We start from the raw sequence: 14,354 nt of genomic DNA on the forward strand, positions 1-14,354 counted from the left end.
CCCCCGGGCCAGTGCTTCTCTAAGTGTTGGTCCGAACCGGGCAGCCTGCAAGGCCACATCGGGGCAACTTGAGGGCTGGTTTTACTCGTAGCTTGACCTATCCGGTGTGTCCTGAGAACGAGATACGTGCGACTCCTATCGGGATTGTCGACACATCGGGCGGCTTTGCTGGTCTTGTTTTACCATTGTCGAAATGTCTTGTAACCGGGATTCGGAGACTGATCGGGTCTTCCCAGGAGAAGGAATATCCTTAGTTGACCATGAGAGCTTGTGATGGGCTAAGTTGGGACACCCCTACAGGGTATAAACTTTCGAGAGCTGTGCCCGCGGTTATGTGGCAGATGGGAATTTGTTAATATCCGGTTGTAGAGAACTTGACACTTGACTTAATTAAAATGCATCAACCGCGTGTGTAGCCGTGATGGTCTAATTTCGGCGGAGTCCGGGAAGTGAACACGGTCTTTGTGTTATGATTGTGCGTAAGTAGTTTCAGGATCACTTCTTGATCACTTCTAGCTTCTCGACCGTTTCGTTGCCTCTCTTCTCGCTCTTATTTGCGTATGTTAGCCACCATATTTGCTTAGTGCTTGCTGCAACTCCACCTCATTACCACTTCCTACCCATAAGCTTAAATAGTCTTGATCTAGCGGGTTTTGAGATTGCTAAGTCCTTGTGACTCACCAGATACTATCACAACAGTTGCAGGTGCCGATGATACCAGTGCAGGTGATGCAACCGAGCTCAGATGGGAGCTCAATGAAGACCTTGGTCGTTGCTATGTTTCGTTTCATGTTGATCAGTAGTGGAGCCCAAATGGGACGATCGGGGATCTAGCAGTTGGGTTATCTTATTTTCTTTTGGCTTTGTCCGTAGTCGGACTATGTGTGTGCTCTGAATGATGTATGAATTATATATTCATTGTGTGAAGTGGCGATTGTAAGCCAACTCTTTATCCCATTCTTGTTCATTACATGGGATTGTGTGAAGATGACCCTTCTTGCGACAAAACCACCATGCGATTATGCATCTAAGTCGTGCCTCGACACGTGAGAGATATAGCCGCATTGTTGGTGTTACATCACCATTACGCACATATGCATCAAATTCATCCTTGATGCCTGATTTGACCATAAACTCCTTTGACGGCCATTCACAAGGCCGCACGTAAGCTTCCCTCGTGGGTTCCTCGTCTTGCTCACGTATTGCGAGCCTAGGTCCTTGGTTCCTTGAAGAACCACCTTGGTACATTTTCCTAGACATATTTCTTCCTCTAAAAAATTTCTGAAAATTTTAGTAACTCGAAATAAAAGTGAACCAAACTCAACAAAATCGATAGCAACTACTCCCACAAGTGCCTAGAGACTATATCTTGCATTAGAACTACTTGGGGCCATATAAGTTTGACATGCAAGCCCAAGAACAGGGTCACCTAGGCAGCAAAAATTTGCAATGAATAAAGCACTAGAACAAAAACTAATTGTACCATTGGAGGAGTCACATACCAAAGAACAATTCCCAAAGCAGTTTTGTGAAAGGAGCTTTGAGAAAGGAGATCGAAAATGGCAGCAAGATTAGCTAGAACTCATGCTTGAGCTAGATAGGGAATTTTTTGGGAGGAAGAAGAAGAGCATGGGTGTAGGAATAAGTGGAGGGGGCCACTGTGGGCCCACGAGGCAGGGGGCGCACCCAGGGGGTAGGCGCCCCTGACCCTCGTGGCCAGGTACTGGCTCCCCCTGCTGTATTCTCAGTGCCAGATATTCTCAAATATTCCACAAAAAATCATACTAAATTTTCAGGGCATTTGGAGAACTTTTATTTTCGGGCTATTTTTTTATTGCATGGATAATTCAGAAAACAGACAGAAAACACTATTTTTACTTTATTTAATCTAGTTAACAGAAAGAAAAAGAAGGGTATAGAAGGTTGTGCTTTCTAACTTCATCCATCTCATGCTCATCAAAAGGAATCCACTAACAAGGTTGATCAAGTCTTGTTAACAAACTCATTCCGAATCGCATGAAACTGGAGAAATTTCGAATAACACTATGTTACCTCAACGGGGATATGTACATCCCCAATAATAAGAATATCATATTTCTTCTTGACAGTAGGAAGAGGAAATTCAAAACCTCCAGTAATAATTGATGGAATTTTTCCAATAGAATTGATACTGTGAACTTGAGGTTGTTTCCTCGGAAAGTGTACCGTATGCTCATTGCCATTAACATGAAAAGTAACATTGCCTTTGTTGCAATCAATAACAGCCCCTACAGTATTCAAAAAGGGTCTACCGAGGGTAATCGGCATACTATCATCCTCAGGAATATCAAGAATAACAAAGTCTGTTAAGATAGTAACATTTGCAACCACAACAGGCACATCCTCGCAAATACCGACAGGTATAGCGGTTGATTCATCAGCCATTTGCAAAGATATTTCAGTAGGAGTCAACTTATTCAATTCAAGTCTATGATATAAAGAGAGAGGCATAACACCAACTCCAAGATCAAATAAATAAGTTTAACATAGTTTCTTTTAATGGAGCATGGTATAGTTGATACTCCTAGATCTCCAAGTTTCTTAGGTATTCCACCCTTAAAAGTGTAATTAGCAAGCATGGTGGAAATTTCAGCTTCCGGTATCTTTTTTTATTTGTAATAATATCTTTCATGTATTTAGAATAAGGATTCACTTTAAGCATATCAGTTAAATGCATACGCAAAAAGATAGGTCAATCAGTTCAGCAAAGCGTTCAAAATCCTCATCATCCTTTTTCTTGGATGGTTTAGGAGGAAAAGGCATGGGTTTCTGAACCCATGGTTCTCTTTCTTTACCGTGCTTCCTAGCAACAAAGTCTCTCTTATCATAATGTTGATTCTTTGATTGTGAGTTATCAAGATCAACATCAGGTTTAATCTCTACATCATTATTATTGCTAGGTTGAGCATCAACATGAACATTATCATTAACATTATCACTAGGTTCATGTTCATCACCAGATTGTGTCTCAGCATCAGAAATAGAAATATCATTGGGATTTTCAGGTGTTTCTACATTAGGTTCACTAGAAGCATGCAAAGTCCTATCATTTTTCTTTTTCTTCTTTTTAGAAGGACTAGGTGCATCTACATTATTTCTCTGAGAATCTTTCTCAATTCTCTTAGGGTGGCCCTCAGGGTACAAAGGTTCCTGAGTCATTTTACCCGTTCTAGTTGCTACTCTAGTAGCAAAGTCATGTGTATTATTTAATTCATTGAGCAAATCATTTTGAGCCTTAAGCACTTGCTCTACTTGCGTGGTAACCATGGAAGCATGTTTACTAATGAGTTTAAGTTCACCCTTAACTCTAGACATATAATCACTCAAGTGTCCAATCATATAAGCATTACTTTTCAATTGTCTACCAACATAAGCATTAAAGTTCTCTTGTCTAGCCATAAAGTCATCAAATTCATCCAAGCATCGGCTAGCAAACTTAGCAGACGGGATTTCAACTTTACCATATCTATAGAGAGAATTTACCTTTACTACCCGTGTCGGGTTATCAAGACCATGTGTTTCTTCAATAGGTGGTATATTGAGACCATGTATTTCTTCAACAGGAGGTAAATTCTTAACATCTTCAGCTTTAATGCCTTTTTCTTTCATAGATTTCTTTGCCTCTTACATATCTTTAGGACTGAGAAATAGAACACCTCTTTTCTTTGGAGTTGGTTTAGGAATTGGCTCAGGAAGTGTCCAATTGTTTTCATTAGTCAACATATTATTCAATAACAATTCAGCTTGATCCACAGTTTCTTTCCCTGAAAACACAACCAGCACAACTATCCAGGTGGTCTCTGGAAGCATCGGTTAGTCCATTATAAAAGATATCAAGTATTTCATTTTTCTTAAGACGATGATCAGGCAAAGCATTAAGTAATTGGAGAAGCCTCCCCCAAGCTTGTGGGAGACTCTCTTCTTCAATTTGCACAAAATTATATATTTCCCTCAAGGCACCTTGTTTCTTATGAGCGGGGAATTATTTAGCAGAGAAGTAATAAATCATATCCTAGGGGCTACACACACAACCAGGATCAAGATAATTAAACCAAGTTTTAGCATCACCCTTTAATGAGAATGGAAATATCGTAAGGATAAAATAATAGCGAGATTTCTCATCTTTAGTGAACAGGGTGGCTATATCATTTAATTTAGTAAGGTGTGCCACAATAGTTTCAGATTCATAGCCCTAGAAAGGATCAGATTAACCAAAGTAATTATCTCAGGATCGACAGAGAAATCATAATCATTATCAGTAACAAAGATAGGTGAAGTAGCAAAAGCAGGGTCATATTTCATTCTAGCATTCCGAGATTTCTGTTTTAGTTTAGCTAATAACTTCTTAAGATCAGATCTATTATTGCAAGCAAGAAAATCTCTAGCAGTTTCATCATCCATAACATAACCCTAAGGAACAACAGGCAGTTCATATTTAGGGGGAGAACCTTCATCATCACTATCATCAATAATATCAGTTTCAATAGTTTCATTCTCTCTAGCCCTAGTAAGTTGTTCATCAAGGAATTCACCTAGTGGCACAGTAGTATCAAGCATAGAAGTAGTTTCATCATAAGTATCGTGCATAGTAGAAGTGGCATCATCAATAACATGCGACATATTAGAATTCATAGAAGAAGCGGGTTTAGGTGTCGCAAGCTTACTTATAACAGAAGGAGAATCAAGTGTAGAGCTAGATGGTTGTTCCTTGCCTCCCCTCGTAGTTGAGGGATAAATCTTGGTTCATTCGTCTTTCAAGTTCCTCATAGTGATCAGCGGATATAAATCCCAATTGACTCAAAGAATAGAAATATACTCCTCGGCAACAGCGCCAGAAAGTAGTCTTGATAACCCACAAGTATAGGGGATCGCAACAGTTTTCGAGGGTAGAGTATTCAACCCAAATTTATTGATTCGACACAAGGGGAGCCAAAGAATATTCTCAAGTATTAGCAGCTGAGTTGTCAATTCAACCACACCTGGATAACTTAGTATCTACAGCAATGTATTTAGTAGCAAAGTAGTATGGAAGTAACGGTAACAGTAGCAAAAGTAACAGCAGCAGTTTTGTAGTAATTGTAACAGTGGCAACGGTAAAGTAACAAAGCAAAGAGCAATATGTGAAAAGCTCGTAGGCATTGGATCAGTGATGGATAATTATGTCGGATGCAATTACTCATGTAATAGTTATAACATAGGGTGACACAGAACTAGCTCTAGTTCATCAATGTAATGTAGGCATGTATTCCGAATATAGTCATACGTGCTTATGGAAAAGAACTTGCATGCCATCTTTTGTCCTACCCTCCCGTGGCAGCGGGGTCCTATTGGAAACTAAGGGATATTAAGGCCTCCTTTTAATAGAGTACCAGACCAAAGCATTAACACTTAGTGAATACATGAACTCCTCAAACTATGGTTATCACCGGTAAGTACCCCGATTATTGTCACTTCGGGGTTAACGGATCATAACACATAATAGGTGACTATAGACTTGCAAAATAGGATCAAGAACTCACATATATTCATGAAAATATAATAGGTTCAGATCTGAAATCATGGCACTCGGGCCCTAGTGACAAGCATTAAGCATAACAAAATCATAGCAATATCAATCTCGGAACGTAGTGGATACTAGGGATCAAACCCTAACAAAACTAACAGGATTACATGGTAAATCTCATCCAACCCATCACCGTCCAGCAAGCCTATGATGGAATTACTCATGCACGGCGGTGAGCATCATGAAATTGGTGATGGAGGATGGTTGATGATGATGACAGCGACGAATCCCCCTCTCCGGAGCCCCGAACGGACTCCAGATCAGCCCTCCCGAGAGAGTTTAGGGCTTGGCAGTGGCTCCGTACCGTAAAACGCGATTAATCTTTCTCTCTGATTTTTTTCTCCGCGAACGTGAATATATGGAGTTGGAGTTGAGGTCGGTGGAGGTCCAAGGGGCCCACAAGGTAGGGGGCGCGCCCTAGGGGGGCGCGCCCCCACCCTCGTGGATAGGCTGTGGGCTCCCTGACGTTGATTCTTTCGCCAATATTTTTATTAATTCCAAAAAGTTGCTCCATGGATTTTCAGATCATTCCGAGAACTTTTATTTCTGCACAAAAATAACACCATGGCAGTTCTGCTAAAAACAGCGTTAGTCCGGGTTAGTTCCATTCAAATCAAGCAAGTTAGAGTCCAAATCAGGGGAAAAAGTGTTTGCAAAAGTAGATACGACGGAGACTTATCATTGAAGTAGCCAAAAAACGCGCGTGTCGGAGTCGTTCCTCACGAACCGCTCTGGTGCCGAGCCTCGGGAGGCTCAGAGGACCTGGGAGGCTCCTGGAGGTGCTCCTCCATCTCCACCAAGATCGCCTAATGCCTAGCCTCATGAGCCGCTAGGGCGTCTCCCATGCAGCACTGGAACACCACAGCCGCGCCGGGCAGGCCAAAAGGCATGCGAACATAGCTGTGAGGTGGACCCTCGCATCGTCCTACACGAGACGGCCACATGAGCTGCCGAGATGCGGCCCTGTTGAGCCCGGGGATGTCGATGCAGATGCGGAACTCCTTACCCTCGCGAGGGCAGTGAGCTGTGCTGCGTGGCTGGCGACGATCGCCTTGCAGAACCCTTGCTTCTTGAATCTCCTCGATTGCCTTGCTGATGAACTCCTGACCACCTGGCGCCTCCCACCTGATGCCTTCTCCTGGGAAGTGTGCTCTAAAGAGTGCCTCCACATGGTGCCTGAGTGCCTCCCTCGTGACCATGGCTAGGTCTGAGGCCCTCCCGAGGAGAGCCCCCGAGCCTAGCCTGAGAGGGGCGCCGGGCGCGCCTTCCTATGCGATGGGCGAAGGTGTCGTGTCTGGGGACCAAGGCTCAGTGTGGCTCCCTTGAGCGATGCTCCTTCACGAGACCCCTGTCCTAGCTGCAGCTTCTTTGTCTTGGGGGCGACCTCAGGAGGGAGGGCGCCGCCCTTGTCTCCAGGGTTCTCGACCGCTGCAGCCTGGAAGGTGCGCTCAAGGGAGCACACCGCATCCTTCTCTTGGCACGCGACCGTGATGATGCCGCAGCTTCCTGGCATCTTGAGGATGTTGTAGTCGTGGTGCGTAGCTGCCATGAACATGACAATTGCTGGATACCCTAGGATGGCGTTGTAGGGTAGGCGGATGTTGGCGACATCTAAGTCGATGAGCTCGATGCGGTAGTTGCTGCGCTCGCCGAAGGTGACAGGGAGGCAAACCTACCCTATCGGGTGTGTAGAACCATCGGTCACTCCTGAAAATGGCTTGGTTGGGTGAAGCTGGTAGTATGGCACTTGGAGCCTGTCGAACGTCTGCACGAACAGCACATTGAGCCCAGCTCCGCCATCGATGAGAGTCTTGGTGACGATCACGTTGCTGATGACGGGGGAGCAGAGCATAGGTAGTGCGCCAGCAATGGCCACGCACTTGAGATGGTCTGAGGAGCTGAAGGTGCTGGCGCACTTGGACCACCTGAGAGGGCGAATTGCTTCGGGCTTGGGGAGCGCTGCATTCACCTTGCGCGCAAACTGCTTGAAGATGCGGTGGGAAGCCGGGGCCTGTGAGCCGCCCAAGATGTAGGCGATGGCTCGAGGCTCCTGGAAGCCCCCAGCCCCCTCATCATGGTGATGATCTTCATTCCTTCTTGGCGGTGGAGGCAGAGGGGGTAGACCTGCGTTGCCCTGAGGGCGCTCCTCACAAGGCTGCTCCCTCCTAGCGCCCTCGCAAGGCTGGCCTTGCCAGCGGTCCTCACGAGGCTGGTCACGCCACTCCTGATGGTGGCCGTGTCCGTCCCAGCGTCCTCCACCTCGGCTGCCTCCACGACCATAGCCTCGATCGTTGCACTCTGGGCGTCGACCGAGGCGCCCGTCGCGGAGGGCCCTGAGCTCCTAACAGTCATTGGTGTTTGTAACGCCCCGAGACCGACGCTCCAGAAGACTTCCAGGGTTTCCGAGTTTCGTCGTGTGTTTCTTTTGTGCTTGCTCTTTTATTTTTGCATTGCATCATGTCATCATGCCATCATGCCATTTAATTTTTTATAACTCTTCTAAATAAAATGTATGGATCTTCGATCCATTTAAATCGTGGGAAGGGTGACTTCTCTTTATAACATACCCTCCCGATATTTAGTGAGATATTATAAAATATTCCATTGTTTTGGAATCACCCATGAACCCACTTGCATATTAAATCCCTTGGCCTTTTCTTCTTCAAGTTTTGACTCTCTAACCTTGCCAATAATTCTTTTATCATTTTCCGGAGCTCCACCCAAAATCCAAACATTTTTGGACCTTCCTTTTATCAAGTCCTAGTTCAAACCCATTTGAAATAAATTCAAATGAGTTTGAATTCAACTTTCGCCCATGCTCACTTTCTATTTTTCTTGGAACGAGCATATTTTTGCGAGTCCGGGAAAATTATCCCCATGCGCAAATCTTTCCCTAACCCTCTCTGTCTTTTCCTCTCTTTATTTCTTTTCTGATAGAGATTAGTGAGAGAGAGAGAGCCCAGCCCAGCTGCCCAGGCCAGCCCATCTAACCTTCAAGGCCCAGTCGCTGCCCTGTTAACCCTAGCCCCAACCGATCCAGCCCCCACGCAACTCGCTCGATCCCCTCGTTCCCTCCAGTGCGCCGACACCGCACACCCGCATCGCCCGATCCCCTCGTTCCCATCTCCCTCGCAGCCTCGCACCCGACCACCTCCTCGCCGCCCTTGGTGCCGCGCAGCCCTCGACCTCCCCTCCTCTCGAGCGCGCCTCCCATCGCGCCCGCCATGGCCCGCGAGGCCATCAGCATCCCCGCGTCCCCGCCGGCTCCCGTCGCCCTGCCTCGACGCCCGCGCCTCTCGATCGATGCCGTCGCCGCTCCGGCCGACGAGGACCCCCCTTGTGCCGCCAAGAGGAGAGCTCCTCTTCCTTGCGCCCTGCTCCTTCCTCCTGAGCCTCTCCCGCGAGCTTCTCTGCTTCCGCACCCGCAAGTCGTCGGCGTTCCCAACGGCCTCGTCAGCCCCGTTGTTGAACACGGACACCTCCAGGAGCTTCCCCGAGTTCCAGTAGCTCTCGCGTCGCCGTTCCCGCGACGACGACCTCCCCTTCCTCTGGTCCTCCTCCTCACCTCGTGCCCGGCGCCAGCCATGGCCGCCTCGCTGTTGCTCCACCATGTTCGCCTCGCTGCAGCTGCTCCACCCCTTGCTTCGCCTCGTGCCCAACGGCTTGTCTGACGCTGCCCTGCACCAGCTCGTGTGTCCATGCGTGTAGCCAGGACTGCCAAGACTCAAGGGTTTTCCATGCGTCGCCGGGAGCTCCTCCAATTGTTGCCCCGTACACCGCTTTGCTGCTGCCGCTGGATCGCCAAGACCGATCCCCCGAGGAACCTTGTGTTCAACTACACAACGAGCAAGTTCCACTACAACCCATGTTCGACTATGTGGATTCGCCAAGTACCACGACGACCATCGCTTGCCAAGATCGACTACACGGTGATGCGACAAGTACCTCTACCGACGACGCCGAACATCTACGGCCGTGTACAACTACATCCACTACCGTCGCGAGAACGACAACTTCCACTATGGCCCGTGTACCACTACCGTCGACCCTCGAAGATTCCGTGGATGTCAAGTTCCTCGTCGTGACCCCGAACAACTATGAAACGTGTACCACTACTTCCACGATGTCACGTGAACACCTACTTCCTCTACACTGCTCCGAACTCGAACCGCTCCGAAAATGCATGCTTCAAAGGTATAATCCCGAGATGACGACCGCCCGTGACCGAATACATGTGTTGTATGAGATGCACCCTATGTTTGGGCCGTGTTTGAATTGTCTTTGCACATTCCTCGTTTGCCATGTCGTTGTCCCGTGGGAACCCGGAATCCGGGAGCACCCCACCATCCTTGCATGACACGATCACGCCCACTTCTCGTTTGCATCTGTATCTCACTCGAGTTATCGGGACCGGAATGTTGCCGTGGCGCCATTTTTTTTTCACCGCCGTGGCACCTTTTTCCTTCCGCCATGGTGACAAATGCCTCGTATCATGCTCATGTGAACGTTTTCATAAATTGCATAAAACTTGTATATGTCATCCGCATCATGATAACAACATTTAAAATGTTTAAAATTGTGTTTGCATTAAACTACTAAATGACATGGGGACTTTCCGGAATTGTTGTTTGTTGGTTCAGGCCTCATTTAAACTTGCCTAAATAGTTAGTTTATTTATGCTTCACCTCTTGCCATGCTTAACAACATTTAATATTGTTTGGTAACCTAACCGAGAGAGAACTAAATAATTGATGTGGTGTTTCGTCAATATGCAACTCGTTGCATATTGAGCTCCACTTAATTTGTAGTATTGTTTGTTGCACTTTGCCATGCCATGTCTCTTTAAACCGGACATGCATCATACTTGTTTGTGCATCATGCCATGTTTATGCCTGTGTGTTTACCATGTTGCTTGCTTCTTTCCGGTTTGCTTCTCTCGTTAGATTCGGTTTCGTTCCGGAGTTGTGAGGATTCGTTCGACTATGTCCGTTTGTCTTCTTCATGGACTTGTTCTTCTTCCTTGCGGGATTTCAGGCAAGATGACCTTTACCCTCGATATCACTTCTATCTTTGCTTGCTAGTTGCTTCGTTCTATCGCTATCCTGCGCTACCTATCACTTGTTTACCATGCCTCCCATATTGCCATGTCAGCCTCTAACCTTTTCACCCTTCCTAGCAAACCGTTGCTTGGCTATGTTACCGCTTTTGCCCAGCCCATCTTATAGCGTTGTTAGTTGCAGGTGAAGTTGAAGATTTGCTCCATGGTGGACAGGATTTTGTTGGGATATCACAATATCTCTTATATTATCAATGCATCTATATACTTGGTAAAGGGTGGAAGACTCGGCCTTTTGCCTGGTGTTTTGTTCCACTCTTGCCGCCCTAGTTTCCGTCATACCGGTGTTATGTTCCTGGATTTTGCGTTCCTTACGCGGTCGGGTGATTTATGGGACCCCCTTGACAGTTCGCTTTGAATAAAACTCCTCCAGCAAGGCCCAACCTTGGTTTTACCATTTGCCTCACCACCACCTATCCCTTTCCCTTGGGTCGGCCAACCTGAGGGTCATCTTTATTTTAGCCCCCCCCCCGAGCCAGTGCTTGTCTAAGTGTTGGTCCGAACTGAGCAGCCTACGGGGCCACCTCGGGGCAACTCGAGGGCTGGTTTTACTCGTAGCTTGACTTATCCGGTGTTGCCCTGAGAATGAGATATGTGCAGCTCCTATCGGGATTGTCGGCGCATCGGGCGGCTTTGCTGGTCTTGTTTTACCATTGTCAAAATTTCTTGTAAACCGGGATTCCGAGTCTTATCGGGTCTTCCTGGGAGAAGGTATATCCTTCGTTGATCGCGAGAGCTTATCATGGGCTATGTTGGGACACCCCTGCAGGGTATAATCTTTCGAAAGCCGTGCCTACGGTTATAGGCAGATGGGAATTTGTTAATGTCCCGTTTTAGATAACTTGACACCAGATCCGAATTAAAACGCATCAACCGCGTGTGTAGCCGTGATGGTCTCTTTTCGGCGGAGTCCAGGAAGTGAACACGGTTTTGGGTTATGTTTGGCGTAAGTAGGAGTTCAGAATCACTTCTTAATCATTGCTAGCTTCACGGCTGTTCCGTTTGCTCTCTTCTCGCTCTTATTTGCGTATGTTAGCCACCATATTTGCTTAGTGCTTGCTGCAACTCCACCTCTTGACCCCTTCCTTTCCCATAAGCTTAAATAGTCTTGATCTCGCGGGTTTTGAGATTGCTGAGTCCTCGTGACTCACCAGATACTATCACAACAGTTGCAGGTGCCGATGATACCAGTGCAGATGATGCAACCGAGCTCAGATGGGAGCTCAACGAAGATCTTAGTTGTTGCTATGTTTCGTTTCATGTTGATCAGTAGTGGAGCCCAGTTGGTTCGATCGGGGATCTAGCAGTTGGGTTATCTTCTTTTCTTTTGGCTTCGTCCATAGTCGGACTACGTGTGTACTCTGAATGATGTATGATTTATTATATGTTCATTGTGTGAAGTGGCGATTGTAAGCCAACTCTTTATCCCAGTCTTGTTCATTACATGGGAGTGTGTGAAGATGACCCTTCTTGCGACAAAACCACAATGCGGTTATGCCTCTAAGTCGTGCTTCAACACGTGGGAGATATAGCCGCATCGTGGGTGTTACAAGTTGGTAATCAGAGCCATCCCCGACTTAGGAGCCCCCTGCTTCATTGTTTGCTTGCGTTGTTGAGTCTAGAACAAAAATGTTTTGAGTCTTAGGATTATATATATCGGAGAGTAGGATTCTTTTTTACTCCTCAGTCCCTTCGTCACTCGGGTGAGGTCTCCTGACGTAGATGTTTTGACTTTCCTCTCCTCAAATTTCACTAAAAAAAATTTAGGATCACGCGGGTATCTTGGAATCGTTCCGATGGTTTTGTGACGAGAACATTGTTCTTGGTGCCTCCTGTCTATTATGTGGCTTTGACTCGGGGAGTTGAGCTCCGTGATGTTGTCGTCACAATTTTATCGTTGCAGTTCTAGAATACCTGAGTTTTGCCGACATCGAAAATCTCTTTTATGCAGTTGTTGGTGAGATAACCTCGACGACACCCAGTACTGGGGCGGGAGTTCGGGAGTATTGCCATTGCTCGTATAACGGATGCTTTTCGAAGGTTGAGGTACACGATTTCCGAAGGTTTCTTGGTTATGGGTTGACAGATGGATACAGCTTGGATGTAGGGATTGTTAGTTTTGGGTGAGATATATATTGCTTCCCCTGTATCCCCAACACCAGATTGCATAACCAGAAAGTTTCGAGAGTTTTATAGGTGGGAATTCAAGTAGCTCCTAGAATATCTTTTCGACAGATGCATGATATGAGATTGGGGTTCGACGTCTAGTGGTCCGCCTTTCCACGGTCGTTTTTACAGTGGTCTCGTTGTGTCTTAAAGAACCCTTGGCTATGCTGGTTCGGGGACACTTCTTATGTCATGTGCACTGCCTTGTACATGATGGTGTTGTATGATCGAGACCGTGTGGGCCCCACCACGAAAACTTCGGACGGAATCTCTATCATATGTTTGTTCCGGCTTATTCTGCAAGCCAAATCCTTTGTTTTGTTTTATTTGTGGTATTCGAGTTGCCTCGAAGTCAAATGTTGAATCCATACCTTTCATAAACGGTGTTCTCATATTGCTATGTGAATACTAATCCTTCTTGATCATCGAGGTCGTCATGTTAATTCTTTTCAAACCGGTGCGCTTCTCTTCGAGATGATCCCATCATTCTCCCCATCCGCAAGATCAATTCTAAGTTTTCTCAATGGTGTTTGTTTCGTTCATCCCAAGTTGTCTTTGTTTTCCCGCCCTCCCACCCTTTTTCTTGAAGGACTCAGATTTCTTAATCGGGTATCCATTTTATTGATGGGAAGTCTCTCCATTCTTTAACGTCAATGTTCTTATCCGGTGATTGTCAAGAAGATACTAACGGAGTTTCAAGTTCATCATTTTTCATTCTTTTCTTCTTCAGTGGATTCAATTCAAGCTTTCAGTGTTGATCATATTCCTTTCCTCGTGTCAATTGCTTTGTCATGTTTGGTGCACCTCTTAATTACTCACCTTCCTCTATTTCTTCTCCGGAGTGCTTAAGATTATCTCAGAAGATTCAAGTTTCCATTCTCAATCCGTTCAAGTTATTTTGAGGTTGTTATCTCATTCAAGCCATTTAATTCAACCGATGCAATCCCCCTTTTCAATCAATCGTTCAATGGTGTATCTTTTAGTGGGCCCTAACCCACAGGTCTTTTTCCAAGATCTTACCTGACTCTCCTAATTTTCTCGGAGCCATTCCCAAATTCTTTTCAAAGTTTGATGTAAGAATGGATTTTCATCAGTCATATTCCTTCTCCAAGATCTTCAAATTATTTTCATCGCTGGTTCAACCTTTCTAATTTTCATCCCGCAGTGCCTCAACAATTTTGGTGGTTCTCGTCGTCATTCTCAGCTTTGAAGACCGAAGAAGAGTTCCTCTTAAATCCTTACCCGTTCTTCCAAAGATGCGTGGTACTAGCTTGATGCCATTCTCTCATAATTGTTTTCGATTGTGAGAATTCTTTTCACCCATCCGACGCATTTCAGGAGTTTCTTTCCTTTCTCGATCTTCTGAAGGCCATCATTTATGAATATTACTCATTCTCAGCTTTCAGCTCTCGTTCTTGAATTCTTCCGGTGCATCGTTCTAGTCAGCTTGTGATCTCTTCGTTCTCATGT

This window comes from Triticum dicoccoides, chromosome 7B, assembly GCF_002162155.2.
Source record: "Triticum dicoccoides isolate Atlit2015 ecotype Zavitan chromosome 7B, WEW_v2.0, whole genome shotgun sequence".
NCBI lineage: Eukaryota > Viridiplantae > Streptophyta > Magnoliopsida > Poales > Poaceae > Triticum > Triticum dicoccoides.